The sequence below is a fragment of the Ceratotherium simum genome, chromosome 7, assembly GCF_057802395.1.
Source record: "Ceratotherium simum simum isolate JZ-2026a chromosome 7, ASM5780239v1, whole genome shotgun sequence".
NCBI classification, from domain to species: domain Eukaryota; kingdom Metazoa; phylum Chordata; class Mammalia; order Perissodactyla; family Rhinocerotidae; genus Ceratotherium; species Ceratotherium simum.
Window position 1 is genome coordinate 65,359,206 of NC_141906.1, and position 21,178 is coordinate 65,380,383.

At 37.6% G+C, this 21,178-nt stretch overlaps 1 pseudogene; it reads right to left on the minus strand.

The window, feature by feature from the left end:
* Window positions 1–18,858: 18,858 nt before the first annotated feature.
* Window positions 18,859–20,616, minus strand: LOC101387549 (NXPE family member 1 pseudogene; annotated as a pseudogene).
* Window positions 20,617–21,178: the final 562 nt, after the last annotated feature.

Here is a 21,178-nt window from a genome sequence, read left to right on the forward strand (position 1 = left end):
TTGTCAAAACTGTGTTTTAACACGGTATGGAGATTCCTCAAAAAATTAAAAATAGAGATGCCCTATGATCCAGCCGTCCCACTACTGGGAATCTATCCAACGATCCTGAAATCAACAATCCAAAGAGGCTTATGCACCCCTATGTTCATTGCAGCATTATTCACTGTAGCCAAGAAGTGGAAGCAACCTAAGTGTCCCTCGACTGACGATTGGATCAAGAAAATGTGGTATATATATACAATGGAATACTACTCAGCCATAAAAAAAGACAAAATCGTCCCATTTGCAACAACATGGATGGCCTGGAGGATATTATGTTAGGTGAAGTAAGCCAGAAAGAGAAAGACAAACACTGTATGATCTCACTCATATGTGGAATATAAACCAACACATGGACAGAGAAAACTGTATTGTGGTTACCAGGGGCAATGGGGGTGGAGGGTGGGCACAAGGGGTGAATGGAGACATATATATGGTGATGGACAAACAAAAATGTACAACCCAAAATTTCACAATGTTAAAAACTATTAAAACATCAATTAAAAAAAATTGTGTTTTAACAAACTGGATTAAGCAACTAGAGCTGTCTATGACGTCTGGATGTTACCTAAGTACTCATGAAAGGATTTCAGAAAATGACTCCCAGGAAATTGTACAAACAAGGAATCCACACATATTTGATTATTTGGGATTTTGGAGCATTTTCCATTAGTTTTAGCTGTATTTTGAACATTGCCAAATCATCTTTCTCCCTTCCTCTCTCCCTACACAACAACAAATTATGTTCCTTTAGTTATTCATCCCTGTTATGAAAGCAGGTGCAAGGTGCCTTGGCTGATACATCTACAACTACTAAAGTCTTGCACAACCACTTCCCCCCCATAATGCACACCAAATACTGTCACATTGTCCAGTCTGCCATTTCCAATGGTGCCTTCAACCATTGTATTTTGAATCTCAGTACACTAAGACTTTGGTTGTCCAACACTGCTCTGTATGTGTGTCGTTTCTTAAGCTTTTTTCCAGCAGGAGGTGTGGTTGTCTTATGAGATCTGAGTATGTACAATCCACAAAGTTTTTTTTCAGCATACTTTCATACCAATTCATTCAGCCAGTTGTTAATTGTAATCTCACATCTCTAGTTTACAACAGTTAGGTTCCCCTCACTGCTCTCAGTGTTCAGCTACCAATAATTTTACTCCTTCCTCCAGCTTGCCTTTCTGTCACAAAGTTTCTATTCATAAAATTTTGCCGAACTTACTTTATTCTATCTTTTTATTCTTTAATTTCTAGTTTGTGTATTCCCTGTGTTTTCCATAGTTATAAAAGCAACAGTAAGATTTAAAATTTTAATAAATTGACTTGTTAAAATACTTAAAAAAATTACTCAAGAAATAGAAACTGGTATATCTTGAGCCAGACTGCCTTGGTTCAAACCTCAGCTCTGCCACTTGCTGGTGGGGTTAGTCATTTAACCTCTTTCTTTAAACATCTGAAGAGTGAGCATAATAGTAGTACATAGGTAGTATTACATAGTGGTTAGAGTAAGCAGGTTCTGGCATTGGGTTCAAATCTTCACTCTGTCACTTATTTGCTGTCTAATCTCAGTCAAATTTACTTAACCTTTCTAAATTGCAATTTGCTGTTCTGTAGTCCAAGGATACTGATAGCACCTGCCTCTTGAGTTTGCTGAATGGAATATGGTATGAATGGAAAGCATTTAGCACTATGCTTGGCACCCCTTAAGTGCTAAACACATGATAGATATTCTTAGGAAAACCATATAGCAGGGTTGAAATCAATAAACTAAAACTCAGATATTTAGAACAATGTAGCTTTCTGACTGTTCTATGACTGGCTTTATATTGTTCCTGCGGTTGATGGGGCAAAAGTCAAATTTCCCATCACAGGTCCTTGTCTCTTCCAGTTTAACATGATATCTTTCAGGTTATATCCCCATTTCTTTGTTGGTAAATGGACAGTCTTGGAGGATTCCTCTCCCTACAGATCCCCCTTGATCACCCTCCCTTCCTTCTCCTTCTTCTGTCTCTGGTTGCTCTCTGGGCACGGAGAGACGCTTACATGACCTCCTGGTAGCAGGAGAGATTTCTATCCTAAGAAAGAGCTTTCTCTGCTCGTTCCCACTGAACTGATTGACGTGTAACTCGTGCCACCTCGTCTGTGAGCGTCTGCTGCTGTCCTTTCTGCTTCTGCTGTTGATGCCGTTGTGGCTGGTGTAGCTTGTGGCCTGTTTTCCAGCCAAGGGAAATGCAAGATGGTTGCTCTTGGGAAAGCTCCCCATCATGTCCCACTGAGCTCCCGGTTGCCTCTTACTGATGCTGATGACCTCATGTGACCCAGCAGCATTGCTCCCCTCTCCCCTCCCCTGTCCCTTGGTGGCGTTTACCTATGTCTTCGTTTTCACGCTACTATACCTTGGCACAGTGTACCTGCAAGCCGTTCTTTTATCAAGAGTTCCACATGGAAAATGAAATTCAAGCCCCCTCCTTTGCTTTTGGCTATCTGGGGTGTTTTTATTGCATCTTCCCCAAGGTTTGATTGTGGGAGGTGTGGAGGCAGAATTGAGGACTTTCCTTGATGACTTCTCTCTCCTCTCTCCCAGCTTCTTTTCCCGGTGCCCAAAGGGCTTTCTACTTTTCCTCTCTAGGTGGTAGGAATGCCATATCTTCTTTCTTGCCTACTCAATGGATTTTGTAAGGCTGATCAAGTTGGGCAGACTTGACTCTTTTGACATATTAAGGGTATGAAATACCATTTTAAAGGTCTTGTCTCTTCTAAAAACAAACAAATAACCAAACCTAGCTTTCAAGTCTTTTCTGTTTCTGTGTGCTGGAATTCTGGTTTGAAGATCACAACTGAGCAATACTTCTTTCTTTCCCCAAAATGATGAATACTGTTAATTGGGCAGGATAACACAACATATGATAAATGAAATTTACATGAGTTCAATATTTCAAAAATATTATCCTTATTATTTCTATTTGTTATAGAAAGGGATCATCACAAAGTAGAAAAATAATAATTTGTAATCCCATCTCCAAGAAGTAATCATTGTTAATAACGTTTTTTTAGCTAGGTGCTAACTGGGTGACTTAGAGCAAGTTAGTTTACTCTCTGATCCTCAGTTGAATGGGAATAACTCCTCCACTTTCTCCTTTCACAGAGGGTTGTTTTGATTCAAGATGGCATTTTATTATAGAGGGAATGATTATATATAATTGGTCCTGATCCTGTCCCTGTTGCAATACTCTTATTCTAATTTATGTATCTCTATGATACATTTTAATATTTGATAAAACAATTTTACATCTTTTATTATCTTATTACACATCTTAATTTCTGCTAATTAGAACTTGTTTATTCTTTCAAATGAACCTTGGAATTATTGTATTAACTTCTTAAATATTTCAGTGGTATTTTCATTAAGATTGCCTTAATGTTTATAATATTAAACGTTGTAATAAACAGGTTTTCTTTTCTGGACCTCAGTAAAGTTTGGCAGTTTTCATCATATAAGGTGTTTCACATTTCTTGTTAAGATGTTTCCTAGGCATTTATATTCCCGATTGTTATTTAAAATGGGTTTTTTTTCCTGTTAAATTTCTTACCTGGTTACTGGTTGTGTACAGAAAAAAAAAAAAATTGTTGACTTTCGCATATTTTTAAATTAGGTACTTCACTGACTTCTACTAGTGAATTTTCATTTGATTTACTTAGGTTTTTCATTTAGAGAAGCATAATCTGAAAATAGAGATTAATTTGTCCCTATATTGCTAAAATTTATCAATTAAAAAAATTCTTCTGTCCTTTATTGAGTTGGCTAGAACTTCCAAAAAAGTGCTAAATAATAATGAGCACACAGCTCTTATTCCTGAATTTAATGGGGGTGGGCTCTAATATTTCATCATTAACTATAATATTGGCTATCTATATGCAATAACTATTCTCTAATAGATTAAGAAGGTTTTCTTCTATTATCAGGAAGCTTTTGTGTTTATTTTAATATTGCATTTGTTCTAATTATTTTTTAATCTCCACATTTATTAAAATAATTATTTTTTAATCTTCCAAGGTATTGAGTGACTAATTAATTGGTATATTTGACATGCTGCTAGGTTAGCATGTTACTTATGTTAATAGGGAGATTAGATTGTGATTTCCTTTTTTGTGCTCCTTTTATTAGACTTTTGGAGTTAGAGTGTTGCTGGTTTGGGAAAATGAATTGGGAAGTGTGCCTTCTTTTTCTATGCTCTGGAACAGTCTAAATTATATGTAAATTATCTTTCCTTGAAGCTGTGCTAGAACTCACTAGTAAAATTCTCTAGACATGGTGTACAGCATTTGGAGTTATTCCCTAGGCAAAAATTTCCATTTCTTCCATGGTTATTGGTATCCAGATGGACTGCTTTCTCAAGTCATTTCTGGGAGTTTATGTGTTTTTAGAAAATGGTGTCTTTCATCCTTATTTGAAAATTTGAATTTTTACCTTAGAGTAGTGCATTTAAATTTTTTATACCATTTTAAAGTACTTCTATGGGGCCGGCCCTGTGGTGTAGCAGTTAAGTGTCCACGCTCGCTGCTGGCGGCCTGGGTTCGGATCCCGGGCGCGCACCGATGCACCGCTTGTCAGGCCATGCTGTGGCGGCGTCCCATGTAAAGTAGAGGAAGATGGGCACGGTTGTTAGCCCAGGGCCAATCTTCCTCAGCAAAAAGAGGAGGATTGACATGGATGTTAGCTCAGCGCTGACCTTTCTCACACAGACACACACAAAAAAGTACTTCTATATCTGTGAATAAAGTCTAATTCTCACTTTTAATGATTTGAATGTGTTTTCCATTGTTTAAATCTACAAGAGGTTTATCCATTTTATTGATATTTTCAAAGAAATTAGCTCTATGATTTACTTATTAAATCTTTTCATTTTCTAATTTCTACTTTTATATTATTATTAATTTATTTCTCCTCATCTCTTAGCCTTCTCGTCTTTGTTGACATTTTTTTCAAATTTATTTTCACTTTATATATATATATTTTTTTTGTGAGGAAGATTGGCCCTGAGCTAACATCTGCCAATTCTCCTCTTTTTTTTTTTTTTTTTTGCTGAGGAAGACTGGCCCTGGGCTAACATCCATGCCCATCTTCCTCTACTTTATATGGGACGCCGCCACAGCATGGCCTGACAAGCGGTGCGTCGGTGCGCGCCCAGGATCCGAACCAGCGAACCCCGGGCTGCCGCAGCGCAGCGTGCGCACTCAACTGCTTGCGCCACTGAGCCGGCCCCTCACTTTATATTTTTAAAAATAATATTTAAGGCTAAGAGATTTCTTCTGAATACAGTTGTCTTCATCATATCAATTTTGATATGTGGATTTTGTTGTTTTTATAGGTTTAATGTTCTGTAACTGCATTTTTTTAGCTTTTGTAAAAATTGAGTATAATTTACAAATAATAAAGTACACCTATCTGAAGTGTACAATTTGATAAGTTTTTTATTGAAGTAAAATTTACATACAGTGAAATGCACATATCTTAATTGTACATTTGATGAATTTTGACAAATCTGTGTAACCAATGCACCAAGCAAGATACCACTCCCCTGAATGTTCCCTCATGTCCTCTTCCAATCAATCCTCCTGCTCCCCCCACCCCTTGCCCCAGCCCCGGCAGCCACGGTTATGATTTCTTTTTTTTTTTTTTTTTAAAGATTTTATTTTATTTATTTTTCCCCCCCAAATCCCTAGTAGATTGTTGTATGTCATAGCTGCACCTCATTCTAGTTGCTGTATGTGGGACGCGGCCTCAGCATGGCCGGAGAAGCGGTGCGTCGGTGCGCACCCGGGATCCGAACCCAGGCCACCAGCAGTGGAGCGCGCGCACTTAACCGCTAAGCCACGGGGCTGGCCCACGATTATGATTTCTATCACCAGGTTGTTTTGTTGATTCTTGAACTTCATATAAATGAAATTATCTGGTATGTGCTCTTTTGTTTCTGACTTCTTTCCCTCAGCATAACGGTCTTTAGATTAATCTATATTGTTGCTTGTATTAGAAGTTCATTTTTATTTATTTATTATTTTATTTTTTTGGATGTATCACAGTTTATTTATTCATTTTTTTTAATTGTGGTAACATTGGTTTATAACATTGTATAAACTTCAGATGTACATCATTGTATTTCAATTTATGTATAGATTACATCATGTTCACCACCCAAAGACTAATTACAACCTGTCACCACACACATGTGCCTAATCATCCCTTTTGCCCTCCTCCCTCCTCCCTTCCCCTCTGGTAACCACCAATCCAATCTCTGTCTCTATGTGATTGTTGTTTTTATCTTCTACTTATGAGTGAGATCATATGGTATTTGACTTTCTCCCTCTGACTTATTTCACTTTGCATAATACCCTCAGGGTCCATCCATGTTGTCACAAGTGGCTGGATTTCATTTCTTCTTATGGCTGAATAGTATTCCATTGTGTATACATAACACATCTTCTTTAGTCATTCGTCCCTTGATGGGCACCTAGCTAGGTTCCAAGTCTTGGCTATTGTGAATAACGCTGCAATGAACAAAGAGGTGCATGTATCTTTACACATTGGTGTTTTTTTGTTCTTTGGTTAAACACTCAGCAGTGGAATAGCTGGATCATATGCTAGTTCTATTCTTAATTTTTTGAGGAATCTCCATACTGTTTTCCATAGTGGCTGCACCAGTTTGCACTCCCACCAGCAGTGTATGAGAGTTCACTTTTCTCCACATCCTCTCCAACACTTGTTGTTTCCTGTCTTGTTTATTATAGCCATTCTGACAGGAGTGAGGTGATATCACATTGTAGTTTTGATTTGCATTCCCCTGATAATTAATGATTCTGAACATCTTTTCATGTACCTGTTGACCATCTGTATATCTTCTTTGGAGAAATGTCTGTTCAGGTCTTTTGCCCCATTTTTTAATTGTGTTGTTAGTTTTTTTGTTGTTGAGATGTATGAGTTCTTTGTATATTTTGGAGATTAACCCCTTATCAGATATATGGTTTGCAAATAGCTTCTCCCAGTTGTTAGGTTGTCTTTTCATTTTTTTGATGGTTTCCTTTGCTGCGCAGAAGGTTTTTACTTTGATGTAGTCCCCTTTATTTTTTCTATTGTTTCCCTTGCCTGGTCAGACATGGTACTTGAAAATGTGTTGCTAAGACTGATGTCAAAGAGCATACTGCCTATGTTTTCTTCTAGAAATTTCATGGTTTCGGGTCTTGCATTCAAGTCTTTAATCCATTTTGAGTTAATTTTTGTATATGGTGTAAGATAATGGTCTACTTTAATTTTTTTGCATGTGGCTTACCAGTTTTCCCAGCACGATTTATTGAAGAGACTTTCCTTTCTCCATTGTATTTCCTTTCTCCATTGGCTCATTTGTCGAAAATTAGCTTGCATAAATGTGTGGCTTTATTTCTGGGATCTTGATTCTGTTCCCTTGATCTGTGTGTCTGTTTTTGTGCCAGTACCGTGCTGTTTGGGTTACTATAGCTTTGTAGTATATTTTGAAATCAGGGAGTGTGATACCTCCAGTTTTGTTCTTTTTTCTCAAGATTCCTTTGGCTATTCAGGGTTTTTTGTTGTTCCCTATAAATTTTAGGATTCTTTGTTCTGTTTCTGTGAAAAGTGTTATTGGAACTTTGATAGGGATTGCATTGGATCTGTAGATTGCTTTAGGAAGTATGGATATTTTAACTATGTGAATCCTTCCAATCCAAGAGCACGGAATATCTTTCCATTTCTTTGTGTCTTCTTCAATTTCTTTCAACAATTTTTTATAGTTTTCATTGTACAGGTCTTTCACCTCTTTGGTTAAGTTTATTCCTAAGTATTTTATTCTTTTTGTTGCAATTGTAACTGGGATTGTATTCTTAATCTCTCTTTCTGCTACTTCGTTGTCAGTGTATAGAAATGCAACTGACTTTTGTATGTTGATTTTGTACCCTCCAACTTTACTGTATTCATTTATTGTTTCTAAAAGTTTTTTGGTAGATTCTTTAGGGTTTTCTATATATAAAATCATGTCATCTGCAAATAGTGACCGTTTCGCTTCTTTCTTTCCAGTTTGGATCCCTTTCATTTCTTTTTCTTGCCTGATTGATCTGGCTAGGACTTCCAGTACTATGTTAAATAAGAATGGTGAAAGTGGGCATCCTTATCTGGTTCCTGTTCTTATGGGGATAGCTTTCAGTTTTTCACCATTAAGAATGACATTAGCGGGCCGGCCCTGTGGCTTAGCGGTTAAGTGCGTGCGCTCTGCTGCTGGCAGCCTGGGTTCGGATCCTGGGCGCACACCGACACACCGCTTCTCCAGCCATGCTGAGGCCGTGTCCCACATACAGCAACTAGAAGGATGTGCGGCTATGACATACAACTATCTACTGGGGCTTTGGGGGAAAAAAATAAATTAATTAAAAAAAAATAAAAATAAAAATAAAAAAAGAATGACATTAGCTGTGGGTTTGTCATATATGGCCTTTATTATGTTGAGGTACTTTCCTTTTATACCCATTTTATTCAGAGTTTTTATCATAAATGGATGCTGTATCTTGTCAAATGCTTTCTCTGCATCTATTGAGATGATCATATGATTTTTATTTTTCATTTTGTTAATGTGGTGTATCACATTGATTGTGTTGCAGATGTTGAACCATCCTTGCATCCCTAAAATAAATCTCACTTGATCATGGTTTATGATCTTTTTAATGTATTGTTGTATTCAGTTTGCTAGTATTTTGTTGAGGAATTTTCATCGATGTTCGTTAGTGGTATTGGCCTGTAATTTTCTTTTTTTGTATTGTCCTTGTCTAGTTTTGGTATCAGGGTAATGTTGGCTGTATAGAATGAGTTAGGAAGCTTCCCCTCCTCTTCAATTTTTTGGAAGAATTGTCTTCTTTGAGTGTTTGGTAGAATTCACCAGGGAAGCCCTCTGGTCCTGGGCTTTTATTTTTTGATTACTGTTTTGTTCTCCCTACAGGTGATTGTTCTATTCAAATTCTCTATTTCTTCTTGATTCAGTTTTGGATGGTTGGAAGGATTCAGTTTGGAAGGATAAATTCTAAGAATTTATCCATTTCTTCTCAATTATCCAATTTGTTGGCATATAGCTTTTCATGGTATTCTCTTATAATCTTTCGTATTTCTGACATGTCCATTGTAATTTCTCCTCTTTCATTTCTGATTTTATTTATTTGAGCCTTCTCTCTTTTTTTCTTGATGAGTCCGGCTAAAGGTTTGTCAATTTTGTTTATCTTTTCAAAGAACCAGCTCTTGGTTTCATTGATTTTTTTCTATTATTTTTTTAGTCTCTATTTCATTTATTTCTGCTCTGATTTTTATTATTTCCCTCCTTCTGACTTTGGGCTTTCTTTGTTCTTCTTTTCCCAATACCTTTAGGTGCACTGTTAGATTGTTTACTTGAGATTTTTGTTGTTTGTTGAGATAGGCCTGTATTGCTATGAACTTCCCTCTTAGAACAGCTTTTGCTGTATCCCATAAATCCTGGCATGCTGTATTTTCATTTTCATTTGTCTCCAGGTATTTTTTGATTTCACCTTTGATTTCTTCATTGACCCAATCATTGTTCAGTAGCATTTTGTTTAATCTCCACATATTTGAGGCTTTTCTGATTTTCTTCCTGTAGTTGATTTCTAGTTTCATACCGTTGTGGTCAGAAAAGATGCTTGGTATTATTTAGTCTTCTTAAATTTATTGAGACTTGTTTTGTGGCCTAACGTGTGATCAATCCTGGAGAATGTTCCATGTGCATTTGAAAAGAATGTGTATTCTTTGGTTTTTGGAAGGAATGTTCTATATATATCCACTAAGTCCAGCTGGTCTAGTGTGTTGTTTAAGGCCAATGTTTTCTTATTGATCTTCTGTTTGGGTGATCTATCCATTGGTGTAAGTGGAGTGTTCAAGTCCCCTACTGTTATTGTGTTACTGTCTATTTCTCCTTTTATGTCTGTTAATAATTGCTTTATATATTTAGGTGCTCCTGTGTTGGGTGCATAGATATTTACAAGTGTTATATCCTCTTGTTGGATTGTTCCCTTGATCATTATGTAATGCCCTTCTTTGTCTCTTCTTACAGTTTTTGTTTTAAAGTGTATTTTGTCTAAATATTGCTAGCCTAGCTTTCTTTTCATTGCCATTTGCGTGGAGTATCTTTTTCCATCCCTTCACTTTCAGTTTGTGAGTGTCTTTAGGTCTGAAGTATATCTCTTATATGCAGCATAAATATGGGTCCTGTTTTTTAATCCAGTCAGCCACCCTATGCCTTTTGATTGGAACATTTAGTCCATTGACATTTAAAGTAGCTATTGATAAGTATGTACTTATTGCCATTTTTAAACTGTTTTCTGGGTGTTTTAGTAGTTCTTCTCTGCTCCTGACTTCTTCTCTTGCTCTCTTCCCTTGTGGTTTGATGGCTTTCTTTTGTATTATGTTTGGGTTCCTTTCTCTTAGTTTTTTGTGCATTTATTATAGGTTTCTGGTTTCTGATTACCATGAGGTTCATATATAATAAACCACATATATAGCAATGTATATTAAGTTCATGGTCTCTTTAATTTGACCTCTTTCTAAAAGCTCTACTCTTTTACTCCCCTCTTCCCACATTTTATGTTTTGATATCACATCTATCCTCTTTTTTGTCTGTTTGTATTCGTTACCCTTGTATCATAGAAATAGATAATTTTTACCTATTTGTGGTCTTCTGTTTCCCCCTTAAATAAAAGTCCCTTTAGCATTTCTTGTAGGACTGGTTTCTTGGTGATAAACTCCTTTAATTTTTGCTTGTCTAGGAAACTCTTTATCTCTCTATCGATTCTGAATGATAACTTTGCCTGGTAGAGTATTCTTGGCTGTGGGTTTTTTCCTTTTAGCACTTTAAATATATGGTGCCACTCTCTTTTAGCCTGTAAGGTTTCTGTTGAGAAGTCAGCCAATAGCCTTATGGGGTTTACTTTATATGTGACTGGTTGCCTTTCTCTTGTGACTTTTAGGATTCTCTCTTTATTTTTAATTCTGGACATTTTAATTATGATGTGTCTTGGAGTGGACCTCTTTGGGTTTATCTTTTTTGGTGCTCTCTGTGCTTCCTATACCTGGATGTCTGTGTCCTTCCTTAGGTTAGGAAAGTTTTCAGCTGTTATTTCGTCAAATAGATTCTCTGACCTTTTGTCTCTCTCTTCTCCTTCTGGGACACCTATAACACGGATGTTAGTGTGCTTGATGTTGTCCCAGAACTCCCTTAGACTGTCCTCACTCTTTTTAATTCTTTTTTCTATATCTATATTGTTGCTTGTATCAGCAGTTCATTTTTTTTTTAGATTGCTGAATTTTTAAAATTCCTTTGTATGACTGCACCACAATGTGTTTATCATTTCTCCTCTGGGTGGACTTTTGGGCTATTTCCAATTTTTGTCTATTATGAATAAAACTGCTTCGATGTTCCTATAAAAATCTTTTTGTGGACATGTTTTCATTTCTTTGGGGTAAATACTTAGTGGAATTGCTGGGTCAAGGGATAGATGTATGCTTAATTTAGTAAGAAATCGCCAAACTGTTTTTCCTTTGGTTATACCATTATATAGTCCATCCAGAAATGCATGAGACCTAAGTGGTTCCACATCCTTGCTAACAATTGGTATTGTCAGTCTTTAATTTTAGCCATTTTTGGGGGGCATAAACAAGGATCTCATTGTGGTTTTAATTTGTATTTCTCTGATGTCTAATGATATTGAGCATCTTTTTGTGTGCTTATTGGCCATTCATATAACTTTTTTTAAGTGTCTGTTCAAGCCTTTCGCCGATTTTTTAATTGAAGGGTTGAAAGAATTTAAAGAAAAAGGGTTTTCTTTCTGTTATTTGAGTTGTTGGGAGTTCTTTATATGTTCTGGATACTGTGGTCTTTTTTTTACAGTGTCTTCTGAATAATGGAAGATTTTAATTTTAATGAAGTCTATTTTTGAAATTTTTTTATTGCTTTTTGTGTTTTACTTAAGAAATCTTTACCTACCTGAATATTGCAGATATATTCTATGTTTTCTTCTAGAAGATTTACAGTTTTAGCTTTTTGTTTGATCCTATCGTTCATCCCAGATTAACTTTTGGGATGAAGTAGAGGTCAGGGTTCATTATTTTTTCCCGTTTGGATATCCAGTTGTTCTAACACCATTTGTAGAAAAGACTCGCATTGAATTATCATGGTGCCTTTGTTGGAAATCAGTTGAATGAATTTTGTAGGTCTATTTCTGGACTTTCTATTCTGTTTCTATAATTGCAGCTTTGATATTCTCTTTGAGCCATGAATTATTTAGGAATATGCTGCCATCTTAACAACAACTCTAACTTATGACCAGAAAATCATTATATTAGGACCAGATCAGGACTGAGGCTCAATGGTTAGAACCCTGAGTAAGAATGTCCATCTTCTACAGTGGTAGTTCTCAAACCTAGCAGTATACATGGGATGTTAAAAAAAAACAACAGATTTTGGGACCCCATACCAGACCTACTTTTCAGTGTAAAAACTAGAGAATTTCTGAATTTAAAAAAGGTCGCCAGGTGATTCTGAGGCATCCAGTCAATTTGGGAACCATTGCCCTAAGTACCACGTCTTACAGCAAAGAGCAGACTTGTGGTTATACTCTGAGACCTCAGTGGGTTCAGTGTGTTTCATCATCTTAATGTACAGACTAGACCTTCGAAAAAGGGAAACAAAATTAGCCTGTTATTTCTTCAGGCATTGAAATGAACATGAATCCCAAGTCATCTTTGAATGACTTTGTTTTTAATTTGGGAGAATATAATGTTTATTATTGTTGTGGTATATTTAAGATATTTTGCATGTTACAAAATGGACTGGATTCTGGATGACTGTTCTGCTGTTCAAACCTGGCAACTTAAAATTTCAAGGAGGAATCTGTGGGGCCATGGAGGCAAGTGCCTTATTTATTCCAGGGCCAGAGGATTAGGAGCGCTCCAAGCAAGCCAAGACAGCTGTCAAATGAAGTGCACTGCAGTTCAGGACTAGATGGAAGAAGCAAGGAGATAATGGCTTTCAGAGGGACTTATGATCTCAATGTAGTGGTGAGAACATTAAAAAAAATTTTTGTTTCTCAGTAGATGCTATGTTTAAAAAATTACAGTCTTCTCTTAGGTGAGTGGTTCTCAACTGGGGATGATTTTGTGTTCTAGGGGACATTTGGCAATATCTAGAGACATTTTTGGTTGTCACAGCTGGAAGGGGTGTTACTGCCATCTAGTGGGTAGAGGCCAGGGATGCTGCTAAACACTCTACAATGCACAGGACAGCTCTCCACAACAAAGAATTACCTTGCCGATAATGTCGATAGTGCTATGATTGGGAAACCCTGTCTTAGACAATGGGAAAGAAGATTTTACCACAAGTGGCTATTTGACAACTACTTTTTTTTTTTTTTTGGGAGGAAGATAAGCCCTGAGCTACCATCCGTGCTAATCCTCCTCTTTTTGCTGAGGAAGACCGGGTCTGAGCTAACATCTATTGCCAATCCTCCTCCTTTTTTTTTTTTCCCCAAAGCCCCAGTAGATAGTTGTATGTCATAGATGCACATTCCTCTAGTTACTGTATGTGGGACGCGGCCTCAGCATGGCCGGAGAAGCTGTGCGTCGGTGCGCGCCCGGGATCCGAACCCGGGCCGCCAGTAGCGGAGCGCACGCACTTAACCACTAAGCCACGGGGCTGGCCCTGGCAACTACTTTTGATAGCTCAAAGATTTCTCAAAATCAAATTCATGTCCTTTCCCACCAAATCTTGGACTTCTTTCAGTGTTCCCTATCTTAGGGAACCAAACCAATATTCATCCTATTGTGCAAACCAGGTCTAGGACTCACACTTTACATCTCTTTGGTGTTCTGTACTAGGTGTGGATTTCGTTTTATTTATGCTGCTTGGGATTCACTGGGCATCTTAATCTGAGGATGCATATCTTTCATTTCTTGTAGAAAATTCTTAGACATTCTTTTCTTTTTTTTTTTTTTGTGAGGAGATCAGCCCTGTGCTAACATCTGCCAATTCTCCTCTTTTTTTTTTCACTGAGGAAGACTCGCCCTGGGCTAACATCCATACCCATCTTCCTCCAATTTATATGGGACACTGCCACAGCATGGTTTGCCAAGCAGTGTGTCGGTGCGTGCCCGGGATCCGAACTGGCGAACCCCGGGCCGCCGCAGCTGAGTGCGTGCACTTAACCGCTTGCGCCACCAAGCCAGCCCCCTCTTAGACATTATTTTCAAATTCTTCCCCCACAAAACCCCCTCATACTATACTTTCTTATTATGTATTTTCATGTCTCTCACTTTCTATCTCATATTTCCCTGCCTGTCTGCACTGTGTTCTGGATAATTTCGTCATATCTGTTTTCCATTTCACTACTTCTGTCTTCATCTTCGTCTAGTCTGCCACTTAACTCATCCACGGAGTTTTCAATTTTAATGACTATATTTATATTTTTCATATCTGGAAGTATTGTTTAGTTCTTTTTCAAATCTATGTGATATTTTTGTTAGTGTCTTCCTTTTCATATATTTGATTCTATTTTGTATGCCTTTAATAATTTTAGATGCTTATAGTCTTTAATGGTAACTCATCTGAAGTTCTTAGAGGTCTAATTTCATCATGTCTTTCCTATTCTTGCTTATGTTAGATGGTTTTCTTGTGTTGTTGTGTAATCCTGGATTGTGATTTAATGATTAGTGGGATTTATCTATGCGAATCCTACGTGGTTTGGTTTGAGTGTGCGAATTCAGAAAGAGTTTGCATTTGTTTCTGTTAAGTTCCCCTAGGGAATTATCCCCAGATTGCTTGCTTATTTATTTACTTAGTTAGTTATTGCACTGGGGTTTCCTGAACTGAACAGGTAGTATAGATTAGAATTTCAGATCTTTATCAAGGCAGGTCTGTGCTTACTAACTCTCAGGGGGAGATTTTCCCTTCTTTATCAGAGTTTAGGACAAAACAGACAATCTTCTTTGTCATCTTTTATCATTGGGTATATTTTTTTCCAGTTTAACATTTCTCTGAGAGTAGCCCTTTGAAGGTTTAGGCTTATGCAGAGATTTCAGGCCCAAAACCTTGTCTCCTGTTTGAAGTAAAGCAAGAAAGCCAGTGAGCCTGGAGGGTAATGAATGAGGGGCAATAGTGGTAGGATGTGAAGCCAGAGAGGTAGTGTGAGGCAAGAACATGTAGAGCCTTGTGAGTCATGATAAGATCTTTCACTCATACTCTGAGTGGAGTGAAAAATTATCAGAGGGTTTGAACAAAAGTATGACATGCAAGAATGTGACCTGATTTATATTTTTAATGAATTTGTCTGGTTGCAGTAGGAAAATAGACTACAGGGCCCAAGAATGGAAGCAGGGAGACAAAGTTGAATACTGTTGCAGCATTGTGGATGAGAAATGGTGATGACATACGTTTGGCTGGTCCCAATGGAGGTGGTGAGAAGTGGTAAAATTCTGGATATAGTGTGAAGGTGAAGAAACTAAGATTTGATGGTGGAATGAAATATGGAGTATATGTGAGAGACTTCAAGGTTTTTAGGCCTGGGCAACTGGCAAGAAATGTATTACTATTTACTGAGATGAGGAAGACTGGATAGAGCAGGTTTGTGGAGGAAAATCAAGAATTTGGTTTTGGGGACAGTCCCATGGCCTAGTGGTTAAGTTTGGCATGCTGTGCTTTGGCAGCCTGGGTTCGGTTCCCAGGTATGGACCTACACCGCTCATCGGCGGCCATGCTGTGGCAGTGAGCCACATACAAAATAGAGGAAGATTGGCACAGATGTTAGCTCAGGGCGAATCTTCCTCAAGCAAACAGAGGAAGATTGGCAACAGATGTTAGCTCAGAGTGACTCTTCCTCACCAAAAAAGGAAAAAAAAAAAAGAATTTGGTTTTGGACATTTAGATCGTAAGCTTGGGATGTCTGTTAAGCCATACAAGTGGAGATGTTGACTGACAGTTGATTATATGAGTCTGGGAAAGTTCAGAGGAAATGTCCACATTATACCTAAAAATTTAGAAATTGTCAGGTTATATATGGCGTGAAATTCCATGGGACTTTATAAGATTACCTATGGATTTAAAAAAGGTGTTTGTTATAAATTATGTGGAATTTCTAGGTATTGTGTAGTAATGTGTTTTTACATTATATTGTCTACCATATTAGGAGAAATAGAAATATATTCTTTTTTTAAAATTGTGTTAAAATACATATAACATAAAATTTACCATCTTAACCATTTTTAAGTGTACAGTTCAGTAGTGTTTAGTCCCATTGTTGTGCAACAAATCACCAGAAACTTCTTGATCTTGCAAAACTAAAATTCTGTATGCATTAAATAATGACTCCCCATTCCCGTTCCTCCCAGCCCCTGGCAACCACCATTATACTTTCTGTCTGTATGAGTCTGACTACTGTAGATACCTCATGTAAGTGAAATCATAGTATTTGTCTTTTTGTGACTGACTTATTTTACTTGGCATAATGTCCTCAAGGTTCATCCATGTTGTAGCATGTGTCAGAATTTCTTTTCTTTTTAAGACTGAATAACATTTCCTTGTATGTATATACTACATTTTGTTTATCTATTCATCTGTCGATTGATATTTGGGTTGCTTCCACTTCTTGGCTATTACGAATAATGCCATTGTGACCATGGGTGTGCAAATATCTCTTTGAGACCCTGCTTTCAATTCTTTTGGATACATTCCTAGAAGTGATATTGCTAGATCATATGGTATTTCTATTTTTAATTTTTTGATGAAATGCTATACTGTTTTCCATAGTGGCTACATCATTTTACAGTCCTACCAATAGTACACAAGGATTCCATTCTCTCCACATCCTCGTGGACACTTGTTTGTTATTTTCTGTTTTTTGTGGTTTTTTTTGATAACAGCCATCCCAATGGGTGTGAGATGATATCTTATTGTGGTTTTGATTTGCGTTTCTCTGCTGATTAGTGATGCTGAGCATCTTTTCTATGCTTGTTGGCCATTTGTACATCTTCTTTGGAGAAATGTCTTTTCAAATCCTTTGCCCATTTTTAAATCAGGTTATTTGGATTTTTGTTGTTGTTGTTGAGCTGTAGGAGTTCTTTATGCATTATGGATATTAACTCCTTATCAGATATATGATTTGCAATTATTTTCTCCCATTCCATAAGCTGCCTTTTTACCCTGTTGATTATCTTTTGATGCACAGAAGTTTTATATTTTGATGTAGTCAAATTTATCTATTTTTGCTTTTGTTGCCTGTACTTCCAGTGTCTTATCCAAGAAATCATTGCCAAATCCAGTGTCCTGCAGCTTGCCCTGTTTTATTCTAAGAGTTTTTTGTTTTAGGTCTTATGTTTAGGTGCATTTTGAGTTAATTTTTTTCTGTGGTATAAGGTAAGGATCAAACTTTATTCTTTTTGCCTATGGACATCCAGTTTTTTCAACACCATTTGTTGAAAAGATTGTCCTTTCCCCAGGGTGTCTTGGCACCCTTGTAAAAAATCATTTGACCATGTGTGTGAGGGTTAGAAGTATATTCTTGACCCTTCCATCTCATCGACTCTCCATTACCCAAGTCCATTCTGTTTTGCCTACTAAATATCTTTTGAATCTGTCTACTTCTCTTTATTTCTGCCACTGCCACCCTGGCTTATATTATCATCCTATTGTCCAGGTTATAGGAATAGCCCGAAAAATTGTCTCCTCAGATACACTCATTTTTAAAAAAAAAAAATAGCGTTATGGTGATATAATTCACATACTATAAAATTCATCAAAATTTAAAGTGTGCAATTGAATAGTTTTTAGTTTATGCAGCCATCACTATAACCTAATTGTAGAACATTTTTACCACACCCCGAATCACAAATACTCTTGACCCCCTCCAACCCGTTATCTAGTTTGCAGCTAGATTGATCTTTTTTAAAAAAGCTAGTCTGATTATTTTCCCCTCCCTCATTTCCTTACACAAAACCCTTCAGTGGTCTACTGTCACATTACAGTAGGCAAAAATCTTTGACGTAGACTTGATGTCCCCACGGCCTACCTCTCCAGCTCATTTCCCCCATAGTATGGCACTATGATATACCCACACCATGTTCTTTCGTTTCTCATGGACTATCAGATGCTTTTCTTTTTCTCCACCCCAGCTCTATCTCTACCATCTGCCCAACTTTTATATCTCAACTCAAATACTGTTTTCCCAAGGAATCCTTCCATGACTGCCCTTCCCCCTGCTATACACCCAGACGAGCTTAGAGTCCCTCTGTTAGCCTCAGATTCCTTCTCTAGAATATAGGTTCCATGCGACCACGTGCTGGCCCACCAGTGTATCCCCAGTGCCTAGCACAGTGCCTAGCACCATGCAGACATTTTGTTTAGTCACCTAATATTACTGGGTGCCCACTATTTGTCAGGTACCCGTCTAAGTGCGGATATGTGTAAGAGCACAGCTGGGCAGGCAGGCCTGAGTCCTTGACTGTGACTTCCTTCAGAAACTGCAATACAATGGCTGTGCACCAAGTCTGATGTGGGGAGGGCAGCTTTTCCCATGACACTTGTCAGATAAGCCTTTGTAATTACCTATGGTCAGGCCTGAAAGATCACACATAGGATTTTGACCAGGAGACAGATGCCTCAGAAATTAGAGGATGTTTTTCTCTTGAGAAATTGAGCAGGCCAAGAGAAAAGCTTCCAAATACTGGTATTTGGGTGTGTGTGTGTATTCCAGTCAATAGGCCTGTTTGCCACTTTATCACTGCAAAGTGAGGTTGTTCTGTTGACCAGCCCCATCCATGCGCATAGAGCATCTAAGTGGCTTTTTAACTGCATAAGGAAAAGATATGAGCAGACATCTAAGGATTTCAGGCATTTGATGAACACCGCCTACATGACAGAGAGACTAAATAATCACACAGATAAAAGGAACCCAGAAGAAACAGAGACAATGCAAAGAATAAATCTTCAAAAAAATTAATCTAGTAATAATAATAATAAACTGAATATCCTCATAGTATAAAAGAAAATATTACACCCAGGAAATATTGGGAGAATGCAGTGAAAGAAAATGAGGTGCAAGTGTGATGTAAGAGAATGAAATCTTTTACTACCGACCCAGGAAATTGATAGAAAATGCCAAAATAGAAAAATCAAGAAATAGCAGTGTTGTACTGCTGGTGGGAGTGGAAACTGGTGCAGCCTCTATGCAAAACAGTATGGAAATTTCTCAAAATTAAAAATAGAAATACCTTATGATCCAGCTATCCCACTTCTGGGTATTTATCCAAAGTACTTGAAATCAACAATCCAAAGAGGCTTATGCACCCCTATGTTCATTGCAGCATTATTCACTATAGCCAAGAAGTGGAAGCAACCCAAGTATCCATTGACAGATGATTGGATCAAGAAGATGTGGTATATACGTAGACAATGGAATACTACTCAGCCATAAAAAAAGACAAAATCGTCCCATTTGCAACAACATGGATGAACCTGGAGGGTATTATGTTAAGTGAAATAAGCCAGAAAGAGAAAGACAGACAACGTATGATCTCACTTGTATGTGGAATATAAACTAACACACAGACAGAGAGAACAATTTGGTGTTTACCAGGGGGAAGGGAAGTGGGAGGTGGGCACAAGGGGTAAAGGGATGCATTTGTATGGTGACTGACAAATAATAATGTACAACTGGAATCTCACAATGTTATAAACTATTATGACCTCAATAAAAAAAAAAAAAAAAAAGGAAATAGCAGTGTTGTAAACGCTGCTAGTGACCTACCCAGGGTCCTTCTCCTCTTTTCCTTACTAACAGAACATACAGTGGCAACATTCTTCGCAAAAAAAATATATTTCCTTGCCCTTCTTGTCAGTAAGGCTCTGCTCTTCTTCTCTAAGTCAGTGGTGGTCACGTGGGTCAAGACTTCACAGGGAACATGTGGAGGCCTCACACAGTAGAAGCTTCTTGATCTTGATCGTCTTGATGGCACAGTTTAGCACTTGAGTTTAGGGTCAGGCATGTTCAGAAAGGACCTATGAGGTGCCATTGGCAAACTGGCTCATGATCACCCTGTCATAGCCTTGATTTCTTGCCCTCCAGAGAGCTGACATCCCCTCACTGGGGTGGATGAGCAGGAGAGACAGAGAGACCTGGCCCTCCCAGAACAGAGTGAAACTGACAAGGTAGATGCCATTGTTGAAATCTGTCACTGTTCCCGAAGCGCCTGCCTTCAGGGCTGGGGAGGACATCCTGGCCCTCAGGAAATCCCCACCGTATTCCTTCCTGCATCCCAAGTAGTCCCAGCAGGATGTTTAGCTGATCCCTTTTGCAGTGTGTGTCTTGAGGGTTGAGGATGGTGACTCTGCTGTGTGAGGCACTGGTGGTGGTGTTCACATGGGTGAAAGGTCTGGGTGGGACCAGCTGGTCTAGTTTCTCCATGATTCCCTTTATTCTCAGCTCAGTCTTTACTGATGAAAATACTGGATCCAGTGATGCTTCAGGTAAGAACATTATGAAGGTACTCCTGTGATGCAGAAAGATAGGCATCTCTTTTCCACACCAAAACTGAAATGGCAAAGAATGTGACGTGTACACGGCCAAGGATGTCTCTATGAACCTTAATGATGGATTTATATCTTTATTCATATATTACCACCAAAGTGATCAGTCCAGGAATTGCCATAATTGAAGTGCTGAAAGCTTTGGGTAAAACATAGATGTCACTTGTTCCATTTTTACTTTAACCACTATTCCATAGGATGTTAAAACTGATGAAAAAATATTGAACCTAAAAATATATGGCTAAGAAAATTTTTTTTTTTGATTAAGAAATGGTTACAGCTGTAAATTGAAAGAAGTAAATATTAAGAAATATTTTACTATTTGTAAGTCCTAATATAATGAAAGGAAAAATCATAGTAAAAAAATAAACAATTTTATCAGTGAAATGTAAAGTTATTTTTTGTAAAAATTTACTAAGTTTTGAATAGGTACCACATAAACATGGTACAAAACTCAAAAGATACAAAAAAGGGAATCAGTTTGAAAGAAGCCTTTCTTTCATTCCTGTCTC